Source organism: Petaurus breviceps, unplaced genomic scaffold, assembly GCF_028583685.1.
Source record: "Petaurus breviceps papuanus isolate PSGF00001 unplaced genomic scaffold, PetGlider_PUasm1.0 181, whole genome shotgun sequence".
NCBI classification, from domain to species: Eukaryota; Metazoa; Chordata; class Mammalia; order Diprotodontia; family Petauridae; genus Petaurus; species Petaurus breviceps.
In genome coordinates, this window is record NW_027185784.1 from 27,819,503 (window position 1) to 27,845,101 (window position 25,599).

General features: G+C 39.9%; 1 protein-coding gene across 7 annotated transcripts in view; it reads left to right on the plus strand.

Annotated features, from left to right (window-relative positions):
* Window positions 1-25,599, plus strand: part of LOC138160705 (olfactory receptor-like protein OLF3) — a 650,404-nt gene that overhangs the window by 4,858 nt on the left and 619,947 nt on the right. For 3 of the 7 annotated variants that reach the window (XR_011168193.1, XM_069087458.1, XM_069087459.1), the window contains exon 2: window positions 17,275-17,380. The exons of 3 other annotated variants lie outside the window; for them this stretch is intronic. The gene's annotated coding sequence lies outside the window, so the exon portion shown is untranslated. Of the gene's footprint in view, window positions 1-16,270; window positions 16,387-17,274; window positions 17,381-25,599 lie in introns of all 7 variants that reach the window. One more of the 7 variants, XM_069087457.1, reaches the window with a different exon arrangement.

A 25,599-nucleotide genomic window follows, 5' to 3' on the forward strand; every position in this document is an offset into this window, starting at 1 on the left:
ATATATGTTAGTTTGTTTCCAGGGAAGTGTAGGCTCAGATAGGGTAAGTGAATTGTCCATGCTCACACAACTCGTAATTATATGTTAAAGGCAGCATTTAAACCCACACCTCTTCAGACTCCAAGTCCTTTATACTGTACCACATGGCTTTTTCTTGTTACTGTTCAGTCATTTTCAGTCCTGTCCGACTCTTCCTGGCCTCATTTGGGCTTTTCTTGGCAAAGATACTGGGAATGGTTTGCCATTTCCTTCTCTAGCTCATTTTATAGGAGAAGAAACTGAGGCAAACACAATTAAATGACTTGCCCAGGGTCACACAGCTAGTAAGTGTCTCAGGCCAGATTTGAAGATGAGTCTTTCTGACTCCAGGCCCAGCCTTCTATCCACTGTGCCACATAGACTAGTTTCTTTAAGAAAAGGTAAATATGAAATGTTCATCTGCATTTATGAATTGAGAACAAGAAATACAGCAACTTATTTAATAAATTCAACAAATAAAAGATTAATTTTTGTTCCATAATATGTTCATTTAAAGGGAGGAGAGATGTAGTCAAGAGGATTGGAAAGAGAGAAATTAAAGGATATCACTACAGGGAAAGAGGAGAAGACCAATTCAGGAACTACCTTGTAAGCCTTGACAACAAATCCCCATCATGCCAATGTTGTCCTGGGCCTCAGCACTATTCTACTGACCCCTTTCTGCATTCCCTACAAACATGGAGTGGCATGGAACCTTTCAATCTCTGATCATTCCTGCCAGGGAAGCTAGAGGAAATTAAACTTTAGGACTGATCTGATCTACTGGTAGGGTGGTTTCCACCCTTGAGCTAAGCATTTTGTTTTTGGAAGCCCATTTCTAAAGCGAAACTTTCTTTATTAAAAAGGTTAAAGTATCAGGCCGTAGCACACATTTGTCTCTCTGCTCAGTTATCAGGTTACTTTGTTAAGGCTTAAATGCATCAGACATAGAATAGGTCAATTTTAATGGGAGGGAGTGTATGAAGTATAGAAATTGTAGTGTTAAAGGCAGGCCCAGGTTGGGTCCCTGAGTTTAGGGGCTCTGGGAAATCCAATTAGGAAGACAGAAAGGAAAAGAGGTGAGACTGAAAAGTTAGAAGAGATGAGAAGATAAACTTTACTTATGATTTGCCTTGCTTCTTGCCCTATCCTGATTCTTTCTTCTTTTGAGGTCCCTCTTCTCCCTTATTTTGATAATGTACGCTTTAAAATTTTTTTAAATTCTGAATTTAAAATTCCTCCCCATCGAGCATTTCCATATCCACAAAACACAAAAAGGATTCCATGTGAGACAGCGAATCTTTAATTTACTATGTTTGCTTTTTTAAAAAAAATTACATAGTAAATTCTACATGTCATTTTGTAATATATTATTATTCATTCTCCACCAGGCAGGCAACAAGGGAAAAACAGGGCAATTGCTACACTGGTTTATCCAGCTAATCATTCTATCTCTGTTACAATTTTAATTCTCTCAGGGGGTATTTGCATTTTGAAAGAAGAGCTTGGCAGACCAAATTAATCTCTAATTAGAGGAGGCACAGAGAGGTTATATGAGTTGCCACAGCTGGTGGGTATCGGAGCCAGGATTGAAATCTGGGTCTCTTGGCATCACATCCAGTGTTCTTTCCACTCCCCCAAGCTGTCTTTCCCATGAGGCCCACTATCCCCACCCTGAACTCACAGGGAAGAATAAGAAACCTACTGGACCCTGACCTGATCAGACTATCCCTGAAGCATGGTGGTCAGTTCTGGGCACTGTTCATATTTTAAGAGAGACTTTGAGAAGTTGGAGTGTATGCAGAGGAGGGTGACCAACATAGTGAATGCCTTGAATTCATGCCCTAGGAGCATCTGTTGAGGGAAGAATTTGAAAGGGGATATTTAGACTGGAGAAAAGAAGACACAGCGGTACAAGGGGTACAATGGCTGATTTCAAATGTTTGAAGAGGAATTAGATTTGTTTGGCTCAGGCCCAGAGAATAGAACTAGAAACAGTGGCTAGAAGTTTCAGAGAGGCCAATTTAGACTTCAGCAGGATTGAATTGCCTGTCAGGTGGAGTGGGCAGCTTTAGGAAGCAGTGGGTTCCCATTCACTGTAGGTCCTTTGAAAAGGTTGCATGACCAGTTGTCAGATATGTCATAGTGGAGATCCTTTGTCTAGTCCTGGTTGGATTAGATGGCTGGTTAGATGACTTCTGAAGTCTATCCCAACCCTGAACTTCTGTGATTCTTTGAATGGGTGCAGGGGATATTGAGATATTTATTAGCAGTCTGTTGTCCCATTTCCATCAGCACTATAATCAGCATGTAGCGGCCAATAACAGTTCCTAGGAGTAATCAACCAGACTTTGAGGAAGGGATGGGGAGTTGCAAAGCCAACCTATTTACATAATACAGATGTTACATCATGAAAACCCCATGATGAGGTTATCTCTGTTGTGCTGGGGGCTCTGCCCACCCAAAAACTGTTGGAGTTTCATGATGTGTTGTGGTGGAAGTATCTCAAAGAATTCAGAGTCACACTACCTCTAATCCAAGTATAGGCATTGAGATTGACGCCTCTCATGCAGTGAGCTAAGTTCCAAGAGGAACTAACAACTTTGGAGAAATCAAGATGGATTTTTGTAGGGTAAAGATGCAATTACATAACAGAAATTTACATAGAATATAGGAATATGATTAATATTAAAAAGGAAGGAGAAGTTTGTTAAGGGATTAGGTGATGGAGAAGGGGTCCCATCTATGGTTTGGTGGTTAAACATTCTGGTCATGCTGACCTCTAGTTGGCTGGCTATTGTGGTCCTGTTTTGGGCTAGATGGATGATGTGATTGTGATTGAATACAAGAACACATCTGTTTCTGTGGGAATGGGTCTGGGGGCTGTGATTAGGGAGAGGCAGTAGCTTGGTTCCCATCACATGGACACACCTGCTGTTTCTGTGGGAACTAAGAGTTCAGGGACACACCTGTTGTTCTAGGGAGCAGTGAGGCTTATATGAAGTTAGGACATGGGGGGAAGGGGGAGAACTAGGTAGGTACAGTGGGACTGCTGTTCAGTGGGGCCTAGTCTATAAGGAAGTTAGAATATTGGGGCTGGGGACAGCTTCCCCTCTAATTGTGGAACGAATGTCTTCTTGACTGTCCTTATCTGCTTTGTTTCTTCTTGAGAGGCCTCACTCTTGCTCCCTCTCTTCATGTAGCTTCTTGAAGTCAGGGTCTATGTTCTGTTTCATCTTTGTACCTCTGGCTCCAGAAGTAGCAGAATGCTGAGCACACACTGGGCATTTAATAAATGTTTGTTGACTTAGATGCTTGCCTTGTATCTACAAACACTGTCACTTTTTATACCTGAGGTTGCCTACAGCAAAATCTTGAACACACTTGCCTTTTACAGAGACAGCCTCCAACATAAACTCTCCTAGAAATTATTTATTTATTTTGAAGGGGGGAAGGCAGGGCAATTGGGGTTAAGTGACTTGCCCAAGGTCACATGGCTAGTAAGTGTCAAGTGTCTGAAGCTGGATTTGAATTCAGGTCCTCCTGACTCCAGGGCCGGTACTCTATTCACTGTGCAACTTAGCTGCCACTAGAAATTATTTTTTTAAAGGCTAATATTTTTTCCCTCAAAATATTTTTAACTGATAATTGACTGGGGTTTTAGAATAGATATTTAAAGTAGTTTCATCACAGGGCGGCATACACTTTTTAGGGAGAACAGAATTATCATGGTCTAATGATTTAGGGTCCTAATTTTTTCACCTATCAAATGAGGGAATTGGACTAGATGAAATTTCTTTTTATTTATTTATTTTGCTTTTTGGAGGGGGGAAGATAGGGCAATTGGGGTTAAGTGACTTGCCCAAGGTCACATGGCTAGTTTTTTTGTGGTAAGTGTCTTAGGTCGTATTTGAACTCAGGTCCTCCTGACTCCAGGGCCAGTGTTCTATTCACTGTGCCATCTAGCCACCCTGGACTAGATGACACTTAAGGTCCTGCTGCAGTTTCAGAAATTCAGGGACCCCTCCAGGACCTGAGTACTTGGACAGGGTTGTCTGAAATGAATTGGTAAACTCAAGCAATCTTTAAGTCAATTTGGTAAAAGTTTATTGTTACACTGTTCGGCGGGCAAAAGTTCTTAAGGAACCTGTGACTTTAAAGGGGTACAGTTAAAGTTTATGTAGGATAAACTAAAATATGTGCCAAATATGCTAGGTGATTGGGGCAGGATTACAGAGTGGTTAAGGAGTGGTCAGTTCTTAAAGGAACATGCACTTTTTGTATCTAGTGCACAGGCCTTTTACCCTTCACCGGGGAAAGCCCAAGGTGGGGCCACAGGGAGGTGTGATTTTAGGCCTGCTGTGTCACTAAGTGGTCAGGGTTGACTGAGGATTTGCCCAGGCTGCCACCCATCAATGTCTTGTTTGACAAGATAAATGTAGAGAGTATACACATGGCTAAAGTCTAGGTTACACGTAAAGAGGAATCCAGGATGCATATAATGAGGTAGGGAGTTGGTATAGGTAATCCATTGGGTACTGAATGAGTCACTACAAAGCCGGTTCAAGCTAATACTTCTTATTGGTGGAGTTTGTTACTGTACCAGGGAGAGAGATGAGTCTTTTGCTGGGGCCCACTCATAAGTAATTGCTTGGCATAGTGTCCTTGGGCTGGGGAGAAGCTGCCAGGGATGGTCTTTTGAGGCTTAGGGAGAAATGTGATTTTGGAATGGGGGTCCAAGCACAGGCACTCAAGTACCCCATCAGTCCCTTCTAGATCTAAAGCTAGGATCTGAGGGTGCAGTAAAGAGGATGGTGGATTTGAAGTCAAAGGATCTTAGTTCAAATTCCAGATTTACTACTTACCTGACTATATGATTTTGGACACAATTTCTGGACTTTAGTATCTTCATTTGTACAATCAGAAATTTATACCAGACTGGGTTTCTTAACCTGCAGTCTGTGAACTTTTTTTTTTTTTTTACATTTTAATATGATTAATTTCCTTTGTCATCCTACCTATTTTATTTTGTGCATTTAGAAAGTATTATTCTGGGAAGGGGAGAGTAGACTTCACCAGACTGCCAAGGGGTCCAGGGTACAAAAATGGTTAAAAAATGCTGCCCTAGGGGCAGCTAGGTGGCACAGTGAATAGAGCACTGGCCCTGGAGTCAGGAGGACCTGAGTTCAAATTCCGCCTCAGACACAACACACACACACAACTAGCTAGCTATGTGACCTTGGCCAAGTCACTTAACTCCAAATGCCCCACCTTCCTCCCTCCAAAAAGAAAAAAAAAGAGATGCTGCCCTAGATGACCTCTATGAGTCTAGTGGAAACATATGATCCTACAGTTTCAGAAAACTCATGGCTGGCCTTGTCACTGAATTAAGACCACAACCAACCTTCTCTTTTCTGCTCCTTAGAACTATCCCAGGGGAAGCAGATCTGCTGAAAACTAGAATGATTGACCTAATACTTTTAAAATTAGCATTCCTCACATATGGTTTATGTGACAAAAATATAGCTCAGCTTACTCTCCAAACAGGAGTTTATAACTTCCTGTCAACATTGCAGAGAACATCAAGATTCTGTCCTTTGGTTCATTGCCATGTGCTTCACCTTCAGGCCCCTTCCTCATCATTCCAGTCAGTCCCCCATACACAGTCAGCATTTAGAATGGGGGTGGGGTGGGGTGGGATAGGAGAAAGCAGTTTTCAGGGATGTGCTGGAGCCAGCTCCAACTGGCTCATGAGAATGGATTGTTAAATTTTCAGAGGCAAATGATACAAGTCAGGGTTTGACTTATTTTTTTTGATTGTTTAGATGTAAGAAGGTGATGGAGGAAATGTGTTGCTTGTACATGTCTGTACCTCTCCCCCTCCTCCTCCCTCTCCCCCCCCCCCCCTTGGAGAGCAGACTGTCAAACATTTACCAGCACACCACTGGCACTGGTTATTTTCCTGTATATATCTTTGAGTCTAATATACATGTACTTTAGTACTCTAGGCATGTATGATTTTCTTGGTGAGGGCTGAAGCAAATAGCAACATCTAGGCAAAGGCAAAAAAAATGACTAGAAAATAAATTCATTACCCTGTGACCCATCTAGTGATGACCTTCTCTGGACTCAGGTTAGTCCTCCTGTGATGCTAGGCCCAGGGTCAAAGATTTTCTAACCTGGAAGGTAGAATCTTTCAGAGTTTGTGGTCTGCTAGAGTATGACTTTGGCGAGCCCAGGGTCACCCCTACATCATGAGGAGGCAGTGAAACTTTTATATAAAAGTGTGTAATTATAAGTCCAGTCTATTACTCTCTTTAGTTTGGCGCAATTAACATAGAAATCAAGTTTTAAACAGTTATCTTTAGCTGGTGCTACATCCCATTTCATCTTTACTTATAACACCATTACAAACTAAGATCTTTCCTTGTCACCAAGGAGGCAAGTTCCTTTTGATTTGGGCTCTAGGTCCAGCCTGGGACCAGGATGTTAGGGCTTTCCAGGATTCTGCCCGCAGAATTTCCTTGGGGGATATTTCCCTTTCTGACAGATAAGAAAATAGTCTAATTGAGATTCTCCTGCCTCTCTTTACTAAATCCCTTCACATGTTTTAAAAGAAAGACCAAAAAGGTTTATTATATACAACAAAATCCAAATACAAAATCAAACACTACCCACCATTTGTGGCTCTCTGTTCACATGCTTTTTTTTTTTTAAGGCAATTATTCTATTTTTTTCATTAACAAATATTTATTTTCTCTTCCTCCTCCCCAATGAGGGGAAAAAAGGAAAAAGAAAACCTTGTCACAAATATGCATAGTCAAGCAAAACAAATTCCACATTGCCCATGTCCAAAAGTGCTTGTCTCAGTCTGCAATTCACCTCTATTAGGAACTAGGCAGCACACTCCCTCCTCAGTCATCTGGAATCACCTTCAGACACTTTCTTGAGCCTTGATTGTCTGCAAGGTTCTTTGCGGTTCTTTACTCTCAGAATCACCAGCCTACTTCAGTAGTCTCCATTTCTAGGTCCTTATATTTTCTCAAGAAAACATTAGCATACACATTAGTATATCTAGCACCAAATTACATTTCAATTACTGTGGCACCAGCTAGACTAGCCTTACTATCAATCCATTATGCATTTTCAGTAGGGTTCCTCCTTTCCTGGTTCCCAGCTTCCAGGTAATTTTGCATTTGACTAATTTTTCTACATAGTTGTCAGACTCTAACCCAGTTAGTGGAGTTAGGGAAGAGTGACATGGTCAGACTTGTTCTTTAGGAAGATCACTTTCACAGCAAGTGGAAGATGGACTAGAGTGGGGAGAGATTTGTGGTGAGTAGAGCAACCAGCAGGCTATTATGATAGTTCAAGCATGATGTGCTGAAGGCCTGCCCCCAGGATGCTTGCAGTATCCAAGGAGAGAAAAGTACAATATAAATTTCAGTTATTTTTATCTAAACAACTCAATTTCAGTGGGGGAAAATACCCAGCTCAGAATAAAATAACAAATGTTACTTCTAAATTTAACTTCCTGGGCATTGTTAGATGATACAGATCTACTCTCTATAGCACCTTTCTAATGAAAGGAAAAAAAAAAAGGATTTTCAAGTGACAGCTAGTAAATTGACACTTTCCCCTCAACTCTTTCCATTATGAATCTAGTCGGTTTCTTTGTGCACTGGCACTTGGTCAGCCTTATAGTTTCTCCCCTCTGACCGTCTGTCCCCATGCTTTTGCCAGAAGGTTTTATTTGTCCAAGGGAAGCCCCCTGGACACCTGACTTCTCCCAGCAAATCACTGCCAGAGTACTCCTAACTTTTCCTTTTTCCCCTGCCAGGAACTGATGTCACCCCTTCTCAGGCTGCCAGCATTTAATACCCAAAGGCATCATCACATACTGGCTGTTTACAAATCCAACATTCAGAAGTGAAAAACACAACTGAGGAAAGCACTGTAATTAGTTATTATCAGTACCAGCATCACCACCAAACCTTCATGAAATAGCTGATTGCCCTTGGCCTATGCTGGGTGATGTACAAAGATAGTACCATAGACATAGTCCCTGCCCTTGGGCAGCTCACAGCCTGAGACAGACATAGTGCCATGGGCACAAACGGAAAGATAAGGTGACCAGATGGCCCAGTTTTACTCGTGAGTCCTATTTACGTTCTTTGAGCCCTGTTTGCTTGAAGGTCCCAGAAAAGTACAAAAGTTTGACTTATAACAAAAACAGTAAAACTTCAGGGGCAAAATTCTAACCTTTTCCTAGAAGAGTTTCAGGATACTCCCTTGAAAGAGGTGCTACAGAAATAAGATAGTGAAAAACTAGAAAACATTTTGAGTGTAGTGCAGGAGAAAGAGAGCTGGGTTTGGAATTCAAATATCTGAATTCAAATCCCACCTTTATTCCTTATAACCTGGGTGACCTTGAGCAAATTTCTTCCTTTCTCTGGGCCTCAGTTTGCCAATCTATAAAATGAGGGGACTGGACTAGGTGACTCATAAGGTTTCTGCCAGCTCTAAATCTATGATTTGATGTGCTTATTAAGTTTTTGAGTTGAATAATGGCAATTTCCCCAATTTAAGATCAATTCATACTCTAAGCATTGTGTTTCATCTACTCTTTCAGTTGCTGTGTTTCAAAAGTAAGTCCTATAGGAGAGGATGTGATTTTGCATTTTTGTGTGTGTGTGTGTGTGCATTTAATATTTATTTTAACTTGGTGAGCTGCTCTAGGGTGAAATGTTTTTGTTTTTTGGAATCTAAAATTGCTATGATTTAATCATCTGGAACCATTGGCCCAGGGATTTTGCTCTTCTTGGAGGCTGATGAATAAGAATATCTTTTTATTTATGTAGAGAGGCAGTAAAATTTTGCAATGGCCAGAATACAGAGGAGAAGTCAGGAATTTTTTCATTTCTGGCAGATATACATGATAAAATCAGCAATGTGGGCCAAGAGGGTAGAGGACAATGACCTTGCCTTCTTGGGTAGCTTTTTTTCTTATTCATTTTCATTTTCATGCCAGACAGAGAATTTAGGGAGCAAAGTTAGCTTCATTTTCTAAGTTTCTGTATAACTCGTGTGTGTTTTTAGAGTCTTTAAAATTTTTTTTTTTTTTTGAGGGCAGTGGTGGAGCACATGTGGGATTAAATAGGATTTATTAGGACTTTCTAACACTAAATCAGGTAGTTGTCTGGGATGATAGACTCTAAATCAGTACTGGACATGGGCAGTCAAGAGACTAGATATAATCTTAACAGAGAGATATACTTCTTGATTTTTTTTCTTCTCTTAGCTTAGTGTGGGGGTCAAAGCCTCCATAGGCATGTGGAACACTGAGCTGGTAGGTGATCCAGAAGAGATGAAGCCCAGCTGAGAACAGTGCAGGTACCAGAGATGCTTAACAGAGATGCCATGCTTAGCTTAGACATGATTCCAGATACTGCTCAGATTAAAGCTTGACACTATCAGATGACATTAGCAGCCCTGCAGTACTGGAGACATGAACTGCCCTGGCCACACATGGGTCCTGACTGGCATGTGACTCTATTCCTGTTTGCCAGCCACATGTGTTTCCTAATTATATATGTTCTCTGTATGTATGACTTTACCCCATTTATACATGGAAAGAGTTTTCTTGTCATTTGATTTGCAATGCTGTTTGATTAAATATTTTTGTTTTGAACTGTGTCCTCTGACAGACTGGTAAAACCTGGGGGCATGAGACAAAGTTTTTAAGTGGCTGCTGACCCATATGGTGGCTTTAAACTGGGGAAGGTTTCTTGGAGTGTTTCTTGTGATCGGGCCTGAATTTATAGAACTATAAGTTACTATTATTATTATTTGCATAACCATAGTCCAAACTTAGTACTTCCATTTTCTTACTATCAACTGTCTTTTCAAATCTTTAAATTGGGCTTCTATCTTGGAGAGGAAAGAGTGGCTAGATTTAGAATTTGAATCCTGGACTTTTCTATTTTCTATTTGTGTGACCTTAAACAAATCACTTAAATTCTGTAGGGCTCAGTTTCCTCAGGTACAAAATGAGGGAGTTAGAATAGCTAACCTTTTGGAACTGAAATCCATGATCTCTGCTTGTTTCTTATGGGTCTTCTGCCTCTTCCTGTGAATGCAGACATTCCTGAATGCTTCATTTATATGCTCACCTCTTTGCAACTTTTCAATCATTTCCCCAAGGGGTGAGATAGATACTACCTGTGTTGCTACTATTGGACTTTAAGGTTTACAAAGTACTTTACAAATGCTATCTCATGCTAATCTCAGCGATTTACCCAGAATCATACAGTTAAATACCTCATATGGGATGGCTTTCAGCACAAGTTTTCAGGGCTCCAAAGTCCAGCACTTGGTCTGTTCTATGTAGATTCCTACCCATTGTCCCAGCACCCATCATGCTGTTCTGAGGGCTGTAGGTGCTCAGTCTGTGTAATGAACAAAGGCACACAAAGTGACCACTGTTCTTATTCATCCATGCTTAGCTTGGTGCAGGTTCTCTCAAGGTTTATCCAGTTGTAAGGGATAGGGGAAGGTTAGTGTTCTGCTCATAGCCATTTCATCAATGTCATGAAAACAAGTCCATATCTTTTGTTGTTGTTATTGCTGTAACTCAGTTGTGTATGTTGGAAGAGTCAGCATGTATTACTGTGTTAAATACTAAAGGGAAAAGGGGGTAGAGCCAGTCCTGTTTCACAACTGATAAGGAGAAAAAATGAAGACCATGGAACCTTAAGGCAGGTAGTGCCTTAAGAACCTTAAGATTGGGATGTGTGTGTATGTGTGTGTGTGGGGGGCAGTGGTTGTAACAGAAAATCAAATGAAAGAACTTTTTCTATTTCAGTTCTATGAAGAGAGTTTCTCTTCACTTATAGGATCTCTCAGCTGGCACAGAATGATACAAGGGGCTTTGGCAGAAATAAGGAAGTTTTCTAAGAGGAAGAGGCAGAAGGCCAACAAGAAAATAATACAAGATTTTATATTAGTGTAACTCCAGTCCCAGAGCCCATTAGTATGAAACTCTCTGATCACCGGTGGAGATGAATGCCCTGCCCAGCATGAGGGGTTGGGTGGAATTGGGTAGAGTGGGAGAGAAATAGTAATTAATCAACCATTTATTAAGTACCTATTACATACAAAAGTACTCTGCATTTATTAGAAAAGAGATCGGAAAAACAATTTTGCTAAGACTGGGAACAAGATTTGGGGTTGGGGAACTTGTTGGAAAAGTATAATGATAGCTTACATGAATGTAGTGCTTTATAAATGTCTTTATCTCATTTGATCCCCCCAAACCTGTGAGTTAGTTAGTACAATTATTATCACCCTTATTTTATATACAAAATACAAAACTGAGACTCAGAAAGGTTAGAGGAGGCAAGGTGGTTCAGGGGAAAGAACATTTACCCTGGATTCAAAGTAACAAGAATCAAACCTTTTCTCATACTCTTATTGCCTGGATGATCCATCAGCAAGTTACTTAATCTCCCTGGGTCTCACATCTACATCTTAATTCAGGGATTGAACCAGATGGCCACTAAGGCCCATGTCTTCTCTGTATCTATTATCCTCTTATCATCTGCTGAAGGTCAGACAGCTAATATGTGATAGGGTTTGAACTTTGGGTTCAAAATCCAGTGGTTTTTTTCCCCATTTATTAGTAATCCTGATAAAAGTTTTTTTTAGTGACTCCCTCTTTGGTCCAGGGGAAAAATATAAAATACTTAGTCTGGAAAATTTATGGCCCCTGCAATCTGGCTGCCACCTACCTTTCCCAGTTCACATGATAGTCTTCCTTTCATGTACAAGCAGTTAATCTGGCCTTCTAATTATCTCCTGAGCACACCAATTCATCCTGTGCCTCCTGGGCTTTCCCTAGGTAGTCCCTCAATGCACCTTCTTCTCTGTGACCTCTGTCTCTTGGAATCCTTAGTTTCTTTCAAGGTTCATCTCAGGTGTTCCCTCTTATACAAGGACCTTTCAGATCGTCCTCTCCTTCTCTGTATTTATCTCTCTGTCTCTGTTTATTTCCCCATTTCTCTCCCTGTCTCCCTGTCTCCCTGTCTCTCTGTCTGTCTTTCTGTTTCTCTTTCTCTTTGTCTCTGTTTCTCTATCTGACTGTCCTTCCACCTCCCCTGGCCCCAGAAGAAGGTAAATCCTTTAAGAGTAGGGACTATGTTGCTTTTGCATTTGCATCCTCCATTATTCCCATGGTATATTACATGGAGCTGGTGATTAGCAACTCTAGCACCCTTCCTAAGTGGACTGCATGTTGCACCTGGAGTCAGAAACACGAGATTTTAAATTCAGCCCTAGACATTTACTAGCAGTGTGACCCTGGGCAAGTCACTTAACCTTTGCCTGTCTCAGTTTCTTCCTCTATAAAATGGGATAATAACAGCACCTACTTCCCAAAGTTGTTGTGAGGATCAAATAAGATACAATTTGTAAAGCACTTTGCTTGTTGCATTGAATTACGGTTTCTGGTTGTTTGATTTTATGTGTGCTATTTTTTCTTATGATAAGGCATTTTAATTTTTAAAAGCAAAGCATTCATCATTATTTACAATTGATAATAAATGAATCAGTAATCAAATTTCTAAGATTCTATTAAAGCATATGTGTGTGTATGGCAGGGATAACTTCTTATGACAATTTCTCCTGTAGAGTTACTTATTGGGATATGCTTAGATACTACCATCTAGTGGCAGTGTGAAGTTCTGAAAAGAAAAAAGATGCTCAGGTGAAAACATGAACTGACTGAGGGGTTGGAAGCAAGGTTGCACAGTCCAGAAGCTATGACAGACAACAATGCTGGCTCTTTTCAGCACCATGAAGCAGGTGGACGGACTGCAGAGGAGCAGAATGACATTATGATTTTGGGCTCTTGGCAATAGCAGATTTCAAGTGGCTCCATTTCCTTTCTGGGTTTTTCTGGGTTCACTGCAGCAACACAGGCAGAATTCTCAGGTGAGAGTGATTTTCCTAAATTATGGGTCTTCATACTTCTTTAATATATTTTTCTTTAATATCCACACTTTTACTTTGTCCTCATAGGCTGGTAAATGAAAAAGAAGTGCCCTTTCTCTCTTTAATTCTAAAATGACTCCTTCCCATCTTCCCTGTAATTACCACCTTAACTTTTTGAAACTTTCACCAGTGTTCCTTATTCTCCTCCTTGGGGAAAGGCAGGACAGATTTAGTCCCTTGTCCAGAAACAGTCTATTCAAAATTCGAGGGGGTGGCTAGGTGACACAGTGAATAGAGCACCAGCACTGGAGTCAGGAGGACCTGAGTTCAAATATAGCCTCAGACACTTGATGCTCTTACTAGCTGTGTGACTTTGGGCAAGTCACTTAACCCTGATTGCCCTCCAAAAAAAAAATTCGAATTCAGATGCAAATCTTCTCTAAGTCTTCTCTTCTTCAGGAAATGCTCCAACTGCCTTCAGCCAGTTCTCATATGGCATCATCTTGAGGCTCTTCACCATTCTTGTTGCCCTCCTCAAGATACTCTCCAGCTTGTCAGTGTCTGTGATAGTAATGGCAATTAAAGATTCCCCTGTATTGGCTTGGTTTTCAAATTGATTGTATTAAAACCCAGAGTTTGTTAATCCCACCTGTGGGATGGGCTTGTTGATGTGAAAAGAAAGTCCTGAAGTGGGAGGAGCTGGTGATGTAGATTTGGAGAGACAAGAGAGAGGCGGAAGTCCTTTTTGGAAGCTGCACCTCGTGGAGAGAGACTAAAAGAATTGCTGGTGGCCGCTTTGAATTGCCCTGGACTTTTGAGACCTGCCCCCTGAGCTGCCAAGGACTGAGGAGACATGGCTGTTTTGCTGGTACTTTGTCTGTCTGTTTTGATGTTATTTTGCCAGATTTGTCCACTGGTGAAAGACTGTCCTGTTGAAGAAGTCCTGGAACCTGGCATTTGGTTAAGAAGGCCTGAGACTGTCCTGCAGACAGAGAGTGAATACTGTCCACTGGTGAGGGACAGTACTGAGAGTGAATACTGTCCACTGGTGAGGGACAGTACTGTTGTTGCAGGGGTCTGGAGACTGTCCGGCAGACAGAATGAATACTGTCCACTGGTGAAGGACAGTGCTGTTGTTGCAGGGGTCTGGGAGCCTTTCTGTTGGTTCAGAAGCCCTGAAGAAGGATTTTCTTGTTGTATGTTTACAGAAATCCTGGGAGAGGGCTTTGCTAATGTGTTCAGGGGTTCTAGGACTGTTCTACAGACAGAGGATGAATTCATGAAGGGACTGGCAATGTATCTTATGGCCTTGCTAAGCCTTGTCTCCCCAGGAACTAAGATTGCTGAGAACTTGCCTCGTGTCAAGATGAAGAAAAGACCTCCATTTGGGTATTAAGTGCTGTGTTTAAACTTGATGTAACTCTGGGGTAGATTCAATTGTGATCCAGGGGTGGGGAACTTTTGACCTTTTTGTGTTCTATGGTTGAGCAAATGAATGTATTTTACTTATGTTTGGAAACTAATCTCCATTTGAGAAGAGGGGCTTTGTGGTGGACTTAATTAAGGTATAGCCTAGGGGTGGAGAAGTATTTGGAACAGAGACTTTGTAATTGATTGAATGATTGGAAAGTCCTGGGGTGGGGTAGGCCTTGGAGATTATTTAATCACACTTAGTAAATGCTGTATTTTGAATGATGTCATGTTTTGATCTTCTCTGTTCTGGGTTTGTTACTGAATAAAATAGAGAGCACCTATGCTGGTATTTTGAACCTGGGAAGTTGCCTTTGCTTGATATTACATTACAGTGTCCTTCCTAATATCTGACACTTGGAATTAATAATATGCTCCACATATGTTCTTACCAGGAGAGAAGTATAGTAGATTGGCACTAATATGGAAATTATGCTAATGATTTAAAATATTCCTACATATAATTATATTTAATATTTCATTATACACAATATAATATTATATAACACATTCATAATGTATAAAATGTAATGTGTAATAGAAATTAAATATACTATATTAACCATAACAATGTAATATATTATTTATAATTATGTATAGAATATATGTATGTATGTATGCATGCATATATGTATATATTCCTGTAACCATTTCCCACCACCTCCACTCCTCAGATCCTTCTCCATTATTACCATGCTCCCAGGAAAAGGTCATCACTGGAAAACTATCTAAAGGGCACATCAGTTTTGGTACTCAAACCTCATCAGTATTCTCAGTAACCTCTGCCCCTCTTACTGGAAGACTGGAGGGTGGAGCACAAACCCCTCCCATAGCCTCCATTTAAAGAAGACTCAGAATTTCCAGTCAGCTCTTCATTTCCATTCATCTGCACTGCTTGGTTTGACTCCACCATCATCATGCTCCTGAGCAAGGCTACGTTCTCCCTGCCTCTCCTCTCCTTTCAGCTTCCTTTCATATATTGTTTTCCCTTATAAGATGGTAAACTCCTTTCATTAAAGCTGGGACTGTTTTTCTTTTTTATATCCTCAGTGCTTAGCACAGTGTCTGCCTCATGCTAAGTGTTTAACAAATGTTTATTGAATTGAATTGATTTCTTCAGAGAGAGATGAAACCTCTCTAGGGTATAATCTAGGGCAAAGTTCTCGTAGGGTGAAGTATGTCGTCACCATCTTTCCCTCACCTTTACACTCTCTTCCATGCATCTTCTCTATCCCAACAAGGGTGGTCCAACTCATAGTGTTTCACGGACACCTCTTTTTCATGATTCTGGGTCTCAGGTTAATAGGATTTAGAACTGGACAGCACTTTTGAGATCATATAGTTGGTGCCCTTTATTTTATAAATGAAGAAACCAAGACTCAAAAAAGTACAAGTTCTTGCCAATAGATATAGGAGAAGGAAATGGCAAACTATGTCATTGTCTTTGCCAAGAAACCCCCAAATGGAGTCATGAGGAGTTGGCCACACCTGAAAATGACTGAACAACAGCAAAAGCAGAGCCAGAACCTAAATTCTCTGACCCTAAAGTTGGTGCTCTTTATCTTACCAGATGGTGTCATTAAGAAATGAGCTAACCTTGGCAAGACTAGAGAAAATGTTTGAAAATGTATTCAATCTGGGCAAATCTTCAGGTTTCAGAAGTTTGGGAAGAAGATAAAGTTAAACATCAGAGGAAGCAGGAACAGCTTTTAGTGACAGCTAATAACTGATTCATTAGAGTTCAAAGTGGCAAAGTTTTTATTACTCTTTTTTCTTTCTTTTGTATTCTTAGCTTTGTTATGAAAACAAACTTCTATTGATTGCTAGAGTGGCAGACAGAAAGACAAAAATCGCAATCCATCCATTCTTTTGTTTTCAGTTTTAAAAGCTCAGTTTGACAACTATTTGGTGAGTGCTTTTTACCTGTAAACCCCAGTGGGAGACTTTAGGCTTTCAAAGATAAAAATCGAAGCCCCTATCCTCAGGAAGCTTACAAACAGCATACATGTGTTGTGCCGAAAGGAGTGAGACAAGAGATCCCTGAGAGTAAAATTTGGAAGTGGACTTTATTTTCCACAGGACTGCCGAGGTCAGGCCCAGATTAGACAGTGTTCTGCATGGGCAATATGTTGTCTTTTAAAAGGATACCACGTAAGCAGAAACTTGCAGAAGCCAACAGTGATTAGTCAGTACACACCTCAAAATTCTCACCAGTGCCAAGTCTCCCTGACCCGGAAGCCCGCCCACTTCAGTGGAGGTTAGATGACTGGATATTGGCAGAGATTGGTGGGGAGAGGGTAGAACCGACTTGGCAGTCGGCTCACTTCCCTGAGGGAGGGCTGAAGTTGGGGGATGGGAAAACCAGGTAGCCAGGCACAACATATGTAGGTATATACATACATGCATGTACACACATATACACATACATGTATATATGTTGTATGTATGTATATGTGTATCTGTTGTGTGTGTATATCTATCTATCTGTCTATCTATCTATCTATCTATCTATCTATCTATCTATCTATCTATCATCTATCTATCTATCTATCTAGAGCTTTTCAAGACATGAAGGCTAAAAGCAGTTGCTGAGGTGGGAGACAGAATGCCAAATTTAGGGAATAGCTAGTAGACCAGTTAGTCTGAAATGAAGACATTCTTGTTTGTTTGTTTGTTTTTTTGGAGGGGGGAAGGCAGGGCAGTTGGGGTTACGTGACTTGCCCAAGGTCACAAGGCTAGTTTTTTTTGTGTTAAGTGTCTGAGGTTGGATTTGAACTCAGCTCTTCCTGACTCCAGGGCTGGTGGTATATTCACTGTGCCACCTTGTTGCCACAAAATGAAGACATTCTTATAGTCCAGCCCCTTAGAGCTACAACTAATAATAAAATGGACACTTCTAGAGGTAAGTTCATAGAATAATTTTATAATTATTATCTTAAATTTATATGAAAATGTAATAGGCCAAACGTGAAATCTTATGAACAACCAAGTTATACATGATGTTTTTATGTGCCTAAACTAACAAAGTGAACTGAGATATGAAAATATATAGCATTTGCTTAGGTTTGCCTAATATTTCTACTTCCCTCTCAAATACAAAAAGGAGAATTTGTTTCTTTCATGGTTTCAGAATTTTTTATCTTTAGGAGGGGAAGAGATACTGAAGTAGAGAAGAGAAAGCTGAAGGAGTCAATGCTTGGTTGTTTCACTTGTCTTGACAAAGTAGAAGATGAGGTCATATGTGCTGAAAGAGAGGGAAGGGGTTGAATTAGGGGTTTGAAGAACAGAGATTACACTATCTGAAAACTGATTATATCTTTTGATCATTTATCAGTTGGAGAATGGCTCTTATTTTTAGAAATTTGACTCAGTTCTCTATATGTTTAAGAAATGAAGCCTTTATCAGAGAAGCTTGCTTCAAAGTTTTTTTTCACAGTTACTATTGCTAACTGTATTTATCTCCATCCTATCCTCCCACCCCATTTATTCTATTTGCTCTCCTTTGACCTTGTCCCTCTTCAAAAGTGTTTGGCTTCTGACTACCCCCTCCCCTAATTTTCCCTCCCTTCTATCACCCCCCTTCTCTTATCCCTTTCCTTTCCTACTTTTTTGTAGTGTAAGAGATTGAGTGTGTATGTTATTCCATCTTTGAGCCAATTCTGATGGGAGTAAGTTTTACTCACTCTCTCTCACTTCCCCCATTTGCCCCCACAGTAAAAGCTTTTTCTTGCCTCTTTTAAGTGAAATAATTCACTCCATTCTACTCCTCCCTCTCTTTTTCTCCCAGTGCATTCCTCCCTCACCCACGAATTATATTTTTTAGACATCATTCCTTCATATTACACTAACACCTGTGTCCTCTATATATACTCCTAACTACCCTAATAATGAGAAAGATCTTATGAATTACAAATATCATCTTCCCATGTAGGAATGGAAACAGTTTAACTTTATTAAGTCCCTTATGACTTCCCTTTCCTGTTTACCTTTTTATGCTTCTTTTGAGTCTTCTATTTGAAAATCAAATTCTCTATTCAGCTATCGTCTTTGCATCATGAATGCTGGAAAGTCCTTTATTTCATTGAATGACCATTTTCCACCCTGAAGGATTATACTCAGTTTTTCTGGGTAGGTGATTCTTGGTTGTAATTCTAGCTCCTTTGCCCTCTAGAATATCATTCCAAGACCTACTGTCCTTTAATGTAGAAGCAGCTAAATGTTATGTTATACTGACTGTGGCTCCATGACACTTCAATTTTTTTTTCTTACTGCTTGCAATATTTTCTATGTGATGTAGGGACTCTGGAATTTGGTTGTAATTTTCCTGAGAGTTTTCATTTTGGGATCTCTTTCAGTGGTGATTAGTGGATTCTTTCAATTTCTATTTTACCCTCTGGTTCTAGAATCTCAGGGCAGTTTTTCTTGATAATTTCTTGAAAGATGATGTCCAGGCTATTTTTTGATCATGGTCTTCAGGTAGTCCAATGCTTTTTAAACGATCACTCTTGGATCTGTTGGACAGGTCAATTGTTTTTCCAATGAGACATTTAATATTGTCATCTATTTTTCATTCTTTTGGTTTTGTTTTATTGCTTCTTGATTTCTCATAAAGTCATTAGCTTCCATTTGCTCCATTCTAATTTTCAAGGAATTATTTTCTTCAGTGAGTTTTTGGACCTCCTTTTCAATTTGGCTGATTTTGCTTTTCCTCATTGGCTTTTAGGACTTCCTTTACCATTCAGCCTACTCTGTTTTTTAAAGTGTCATTTTTTTCAGTATTTTTTTGTATTTCCTTTATCAAGCCATTGGCTTGTTTTTCATGATTTACTTGCATCAATCTCATTTCTCTTCCCAATTTTTTCTCTACCTCTCTTACTTGATTTTCAAAATCTTTTTTTTTTTAGCTCTCTAATGGCCTGAGACCAATTCATATTTTTCTTGGAGGCTTTGGATGAAAAAGCTTAGACTTTATTGTCTTCTTTTGCATGTGTTTTGATCTTCTTTGTCACCACAGTAGCTTTCTATAGTCCAGAATTTTTTCTTTTTCTTTGCTCATTTCCCCAGCTTATTTCTTGACTTTGAATTCTTTGTTAAAGTAGGGTTCTGCTTCCAGGATGAAGGGTGCATTGTACCAAGCTTTGGGGATTTTGTGCAGTTGTTTTAAGAGATACTTCTAGGGACCTGTAAATTTTCAGTTCTTCCAAGATGGTATGATCTTAGGAGAGGTGTTTATTACTCCCCTGGCCTGTGGTCTGGTCTATGAGTGACTGCAAGCACTCTTTTCTGCCCTGGAACTGTGAGGAGCGCCCCCACCCCCTTCTCCCCTCCTCCCCCCACTGTGGCCACAAGCTCCACTGTGCTAATTTTCCTCCAGCTCTAGGACTGCCACCCAGGACTGTGACCCAGATCTGAGTATGGACAAAGCAACAGAGTCCTGCCTTGGTGCTAGCAAAAAGACCCTTGTAATCTCCTTGCCTTGGGATGGAAATTTGTTTCACTCTGTATGTTTGTGGGTTCTGCTACTCTAGAATTTGTTTAGAATCATTTTTAAAGGCATTTTAAGGTGTTTGAGGGAGAGCTCAAGCAAGTCCCTGTCTTTATTCAGTCATCTTAGCTCTGGCAATTGAGAGTTTCAAAGGATGAGAGTTCAATAAGGATGAGGCTTGAGGAAAAAAAAAAGCTACTAGATGTGGTGATTAAAAGATCATTGGGAGAAAATTCTGAGGAAATGGTGGAGTCAGTCAAAATATACTAGGCTTTCCAAATTTCTTCCACAACCCAGACAGAACATCATCTGAAAGTGAACATAGAGTGGCAGAAATAAATAGAAATTAGGGTAAAGCAGTTTTCCTCCTGAAATAACTTGAGAGAATCTCAGGAAAACGACCTTCAAGGGCAAAGTTTGACCAGATTAAAGTATAAGTACCTCCAGGAAGGTCCCCTAAATCAACAAAAAACAAGCTATGAGGTAGCTGGGTTGGGAGGCAGCCTCAGTTTCAGGAACTTTCTCCTCATGGACAGTGTGGGAGGTTAGAGAAGACCAAAGGACCCTTCCCTGCCTTGGGATGCCAGGTCCAGCTGTGCTAATCAGTCACCATCATGGCCTGTGACTGTGCATGGAGAGGAGTAAAGACATACTTGGTGAATGCCATAGCAGAGGGGCAGGGACTCTACTGGCTGTAGGCACTTGCAAGAGAAGAGATTCCCTGGTCCTGCTTCCAGGGGAAAGGGGGGAGCTGAAGTCTGCAACTTTGGAAGTGACCAAGAGTATTTTTGTGACAAAGTGGCTGGGGCCTTGGAGTATGGCTTACAGGTAGAGAGGAATGCTTAGGGTCACCCCCCTTCACCTTTCCTACTTCAGAAACTAACAGTAAGAAGGATTTGAGGCCTGGGGCACTACTCCTCACATCTGGGGACTAGAGTCTGACTACAAAAGTTAAGCTGCTAAAAATAAAATAAAACAAAAATAAAAATGAGTAAGCAATTGAGAAAGAGCCCAACTACAGACAACTACTATGAGGATAAAGAAGATTTGGGTTCATATTCTGCAGGAGATAATAATGTTAAAAAAGCCACTATTACTTCAAAAAGAAATGTCAAATGATCATAAGCATAAAAAGTTCATGAAAGAACTTTAAAAGAACTTCAAAATCAAATAAGAGGGATCAAGGCAAAATTAAGGGTAAAAAATAAGACCAATCTAAGAAAATAAAGAAAATTATGGAATAAAAGGTAAACCAATTGGAAACAAGAAATAAAGGAAGGAAATAACTCTTCAAAAATTAAAATTGGGAAGGGGAAGCTAATAATGTTATATGACATCAAGAAATAATAAAACAAAATCAAAAGAATGAAAAAATAGAAGAGAATGTGAAACATCTCAGTAGAAAAACAATGGCTCTAGAGAATAGATCTTGGAGAGACAATATAAGAATTGTTGAACTTTCTGAAAATTCTGATAAAAAAAGCCTTGATGTAATATTACAAAGAAGTATTAAGGAAAATTGCCCTGAAGTTCTAGAATGAGAAGGTAAAGTAGAAATAAAAAAAATCACCAATCACAGCCTGAAATTCACCAATTTCCTGGATGAAAACTTATAGGAATAGCATAGCCAAGTTTCAAAACTCCCAGGTTAAGGAGAAAATGTTCCAACTAAGAAAAAAATACTGAGGAGTTGTAATTAGAATAATATAAGACTTAGAATATATGGCTTGCATTATATTTCAAAGAGTGAAAGAGCTGGAGTTATGATAAAAAAAATAACTCACCCAGCAAAGCTGAATTTAATCCTGACTGAAAAAAAAGACACTTGATGAACTGAAAGACTTTCAGGTATTTGTGACAAAAAGACCAGAACTCAATGGAAAATTTGATATATGAGAAACATAAGGTAAACATTAAAGATCTATCATAAAGGATTTAGGATCAAACTGTTTACTTTTTATATGTGAAAATGGTGTCAGTACTCTTAAGATTCTCATCATTACTTGAGTAGTTTAATAAAAATTGTTTTAGACTCAGATGCCAGAAGACAAATACAAAGTAGAGAAAAGGAATAAAAATGTACCACAAACTTAAATATTGGAACTTAAATTGAAAGTAAGAAAGAAAAAAAAATGTTGAATGCTTAGCAGAACATGAGAGGATTAAAAATATATAACAATTAGTTTTCCTTTCAAGAAAGCCTATATGATAAACAATATACATTGTGTTGGTAATTGTCCATCTTTTCTTCGCTTTCATGTGAGTTTTCTATGAATACCTGTAAACATATATACACACATTCACATATGTATTCATATGCTCATATACCCTCATGTATAGACACACACACACACATATATTTCTATTCCCTTCAACTACTGAGAAAAGTTTCATAAGTTACAATTATTGTTTTTCCATGTAGGAATGTTAATAGTTCAACTTTGATAAGTTCCTTATGATTTCTTTTCCCTGTTTACCTTCTCATGCTTCTCTTGCTTCTTGTATATGAATGTCAAATTTTCTATTCAACTCTTTTTTTTTCAGCAAGAATGTTTGAAAGACCTCTATTCCATTGAATGACCATATTTTCCCCTGAAACATGATACTCAGTTTTGCTGGGTAGGTGACTCTTGGTTTTAATCCCAGCTCCTTTGACCTCCGGAATATCATATTCCAAGCCCTTCGATCCCTCAGTGTAGAAGCTGCCAGATCCTGGGTTATCCTGATTGTGTTTCCACAATATTCAAATTGTTTCTTCCTGGCTGCTTGTAATATTCTCTCCTTAATCTGGGAATTCCAGAACTGGCTATAATATTCCTAGGAGTTTTTTTGGGGATCTTTTTTAGGAGGTGATCGGTGGATCCTTTCAACCTTTATTTCGCCCTCTGGTTCTAAAACATCAGGGCAGTTTTCTTTGAGAACTTCCTGGAGGATGATTTCTAGGTTCTTACTTTGATCATGGCTTTCAGGTAGTCCATTAATTTTAAAATTATCTCTCCTGAATCTATTTTCCAGGTCAGTGGTTTTTCCCATGAGATATTTCACTTTGCCTTCTATTCTTTCATTTGTTTGGATCTGTTTAACAGCATCTTGATTTCTCATAAAGTCATTAGCTTCCATTTGCTCCAATCTAATTCTGAAGTAATGATTCTCCTCATTGAGCCTTTGAGATTCTTTTTCCATTTGGCAAATTTGGCTTTTTAAGGCATTCTTATCCTCATTTCCTTTTTGAGCCTCTTTTGCCGTTTGTGTTAGTCTATTTTTTAAGGTGAGATTTTCCTCAGTCAGGCTGTTGACTCTCATTTCATAATTTTCTTGCATCATTCTTACTTCTCTTCCCATTTTTTCCTCCACTTCTCTTATCTGCTTCTTTTTTTTTTTTTTAAGCAATCGGGCTTAAGTAACTTGCTCAAGGTTACATGGCCAGGTCTTTCTGGGTGGGTGCTAAGTGTCTGAGCCTGGGATTCAATCTCCAGGTCATCCCGACACTGGAGCCAGTTTTCTTACTCGCTGTGCTACCTGGCCGCCCCTCTTATCTGCTTCTTAAGATCCTCTATGGCCTGTAACCTGCTAGTATTTTCCTTTGAAGCTTTTGGTGCAGGAGTTCTGACTTCATTGTCTTCCTCCTGTTCCATGCTTTGCTCCTTTTTGTCCCCCAAATAGGAGTCTAATGTTGGAATCTTCTGTCTGCTTTGTTTCCTTTGCCTGGTCATGTCGCCCCTCAGTCACTTGACCCCTGGGCTTTTTGCTACAGTAGGACTCTGCCACCAGACAGGGGAGCTTTCTTCCCAAATGCTGGGGTTTTCTCAGCTGCTGGAAGTATTAGGTGGGTGCCCTCTCTGAGGCCTCCACAGGTTCTGGCAAGCTGGACACACACCCCAGGACCTCCACCCTAGACTGCAATCCAGATCCAAGAAGGTTAAAGCAAGAGCAATTACCCCTCAGACTTGTGCTTGGTCCCCCTACGCTCTGCAGGCCAGGTGCTGAAGCTGCCACATGGCACTGGCTGGCTATGCTGGGCGTCTCAGCGGCTTCTCGCCCCGGGGGCAAAAGCCACACACTCCCACTTACTGGGTCCCAAAGTCCCGACTGCACTGACCTCTCAATTTGTCCTTCACATCTATGTGTTGATAAATCTGGAAACTGCCACAGCTGCTGCCGATCTGTAGTCCCTCCAGCCTGAGGCTGGTCAGGCCTGCCCTGGGGCTAAAGCCTTGGGTGGGGCTGGGCTTGGCTCCCAGAGCACTGCGCTGGCCCATTCCTGCTAGCCTGCTGGGCTCTCCTCAGTGGGAGGTTAGCTTCTCTGTGTCATGTTGTGGGTTCTGCAGCTCCAAAGTTTGTTTAGAGTCCCCTTTTTACATGGATTGGGAAAGGTTGGAGCTGGCGCAGTGGGGAGGTCCTGCTTCTACTCCTCCATCTTGATTCTGCCCCTCTCTTGTGAGTTTTCTGTTGTGCACTTTTTTACTTTGTTCTTTTTTCCTCCCCCCTACCCCCCAGAAGGCTACAATAAAATGTATATATGTTTCTCTGTAGCTATCAATATGTACATACACATATATATATATCTACATACATATATAGATATGTAATTTCCTAAACATATTTTATTCCTGATCTTTTAAAAAATATTTTTGTATATATCTTGCTTTGTATCCCTCCTGCCTCCTCTACTTTACTTCTACAAACTGCCTTACCTTCTTGCTACTTGCCTATTCCCCTCCAAGGATCTCTCCCCTATCTTCCCATTCCCATAAATCTAAATACCCTTCTATACTCCCCTATTACCTATTTCCTCATTCTCCCCTCTAAAGATCCTTCTCTTGTCCTCTCCTCCTTCCCTATGCCCCTGCTGTTTTATTTCTTCTAAATTTAGAAGACATTTATACTCTTCTAAATATATATTTATTGTTTACTGTTAAACCCATTCCCAGTGAAAGTAGGTTGCCAGAACTACCTGTCCTCCTTCCCCATCTAATTCCTCTATATTGATTCTTCTTCTTGTACCTCATTTGCATAAGATAGTTAATCTTTTTAGCTGTTCCTAATTGGTCTTACTTTTAAAATTCATATCATATTCAGGTTTACCCCAATCTTTCATATGAGCTACCCAATTATTAATAAGAAACTTAGAATATATTTTACATTATATATATATATACACATATACATATATACATACACACACACACACATATATATAGTTAACAGTCTGTCCTTATGAATCCCTTATAATCAGTCTCGGTACGTACTTTATATTTTTCTTGTTTCTTGTATGTCTAATCTTCTATTAAGTTTGAGATTTTTTTGAAAAAAGTCTTGAAAGTCTGAGAGTTTATCAAAACATCCATTTAAAAAAAATTCAGGATAATATTTAACTTTGCAAGGTATGATATTTTTGGCCAGAGTCCTAATTCTTTTGCTATTCGATATGTTGTGTTCCAAGACCTGTGATCCTTTAATGTCTCTGCTGCTAGTTCTTATGTGATTCTAATTGTGGCACCACCATATTTAAATTGTTTTAATCTTGATGTTTTTGATATTTTATCCTTGAGCTGTGGGTTTCAGAATTTGACTATGATATTCATGTAGGATCTCTCTCTCTCTCTCTCTCTCTCTCTCTCTCTCTCTCTCTCTCT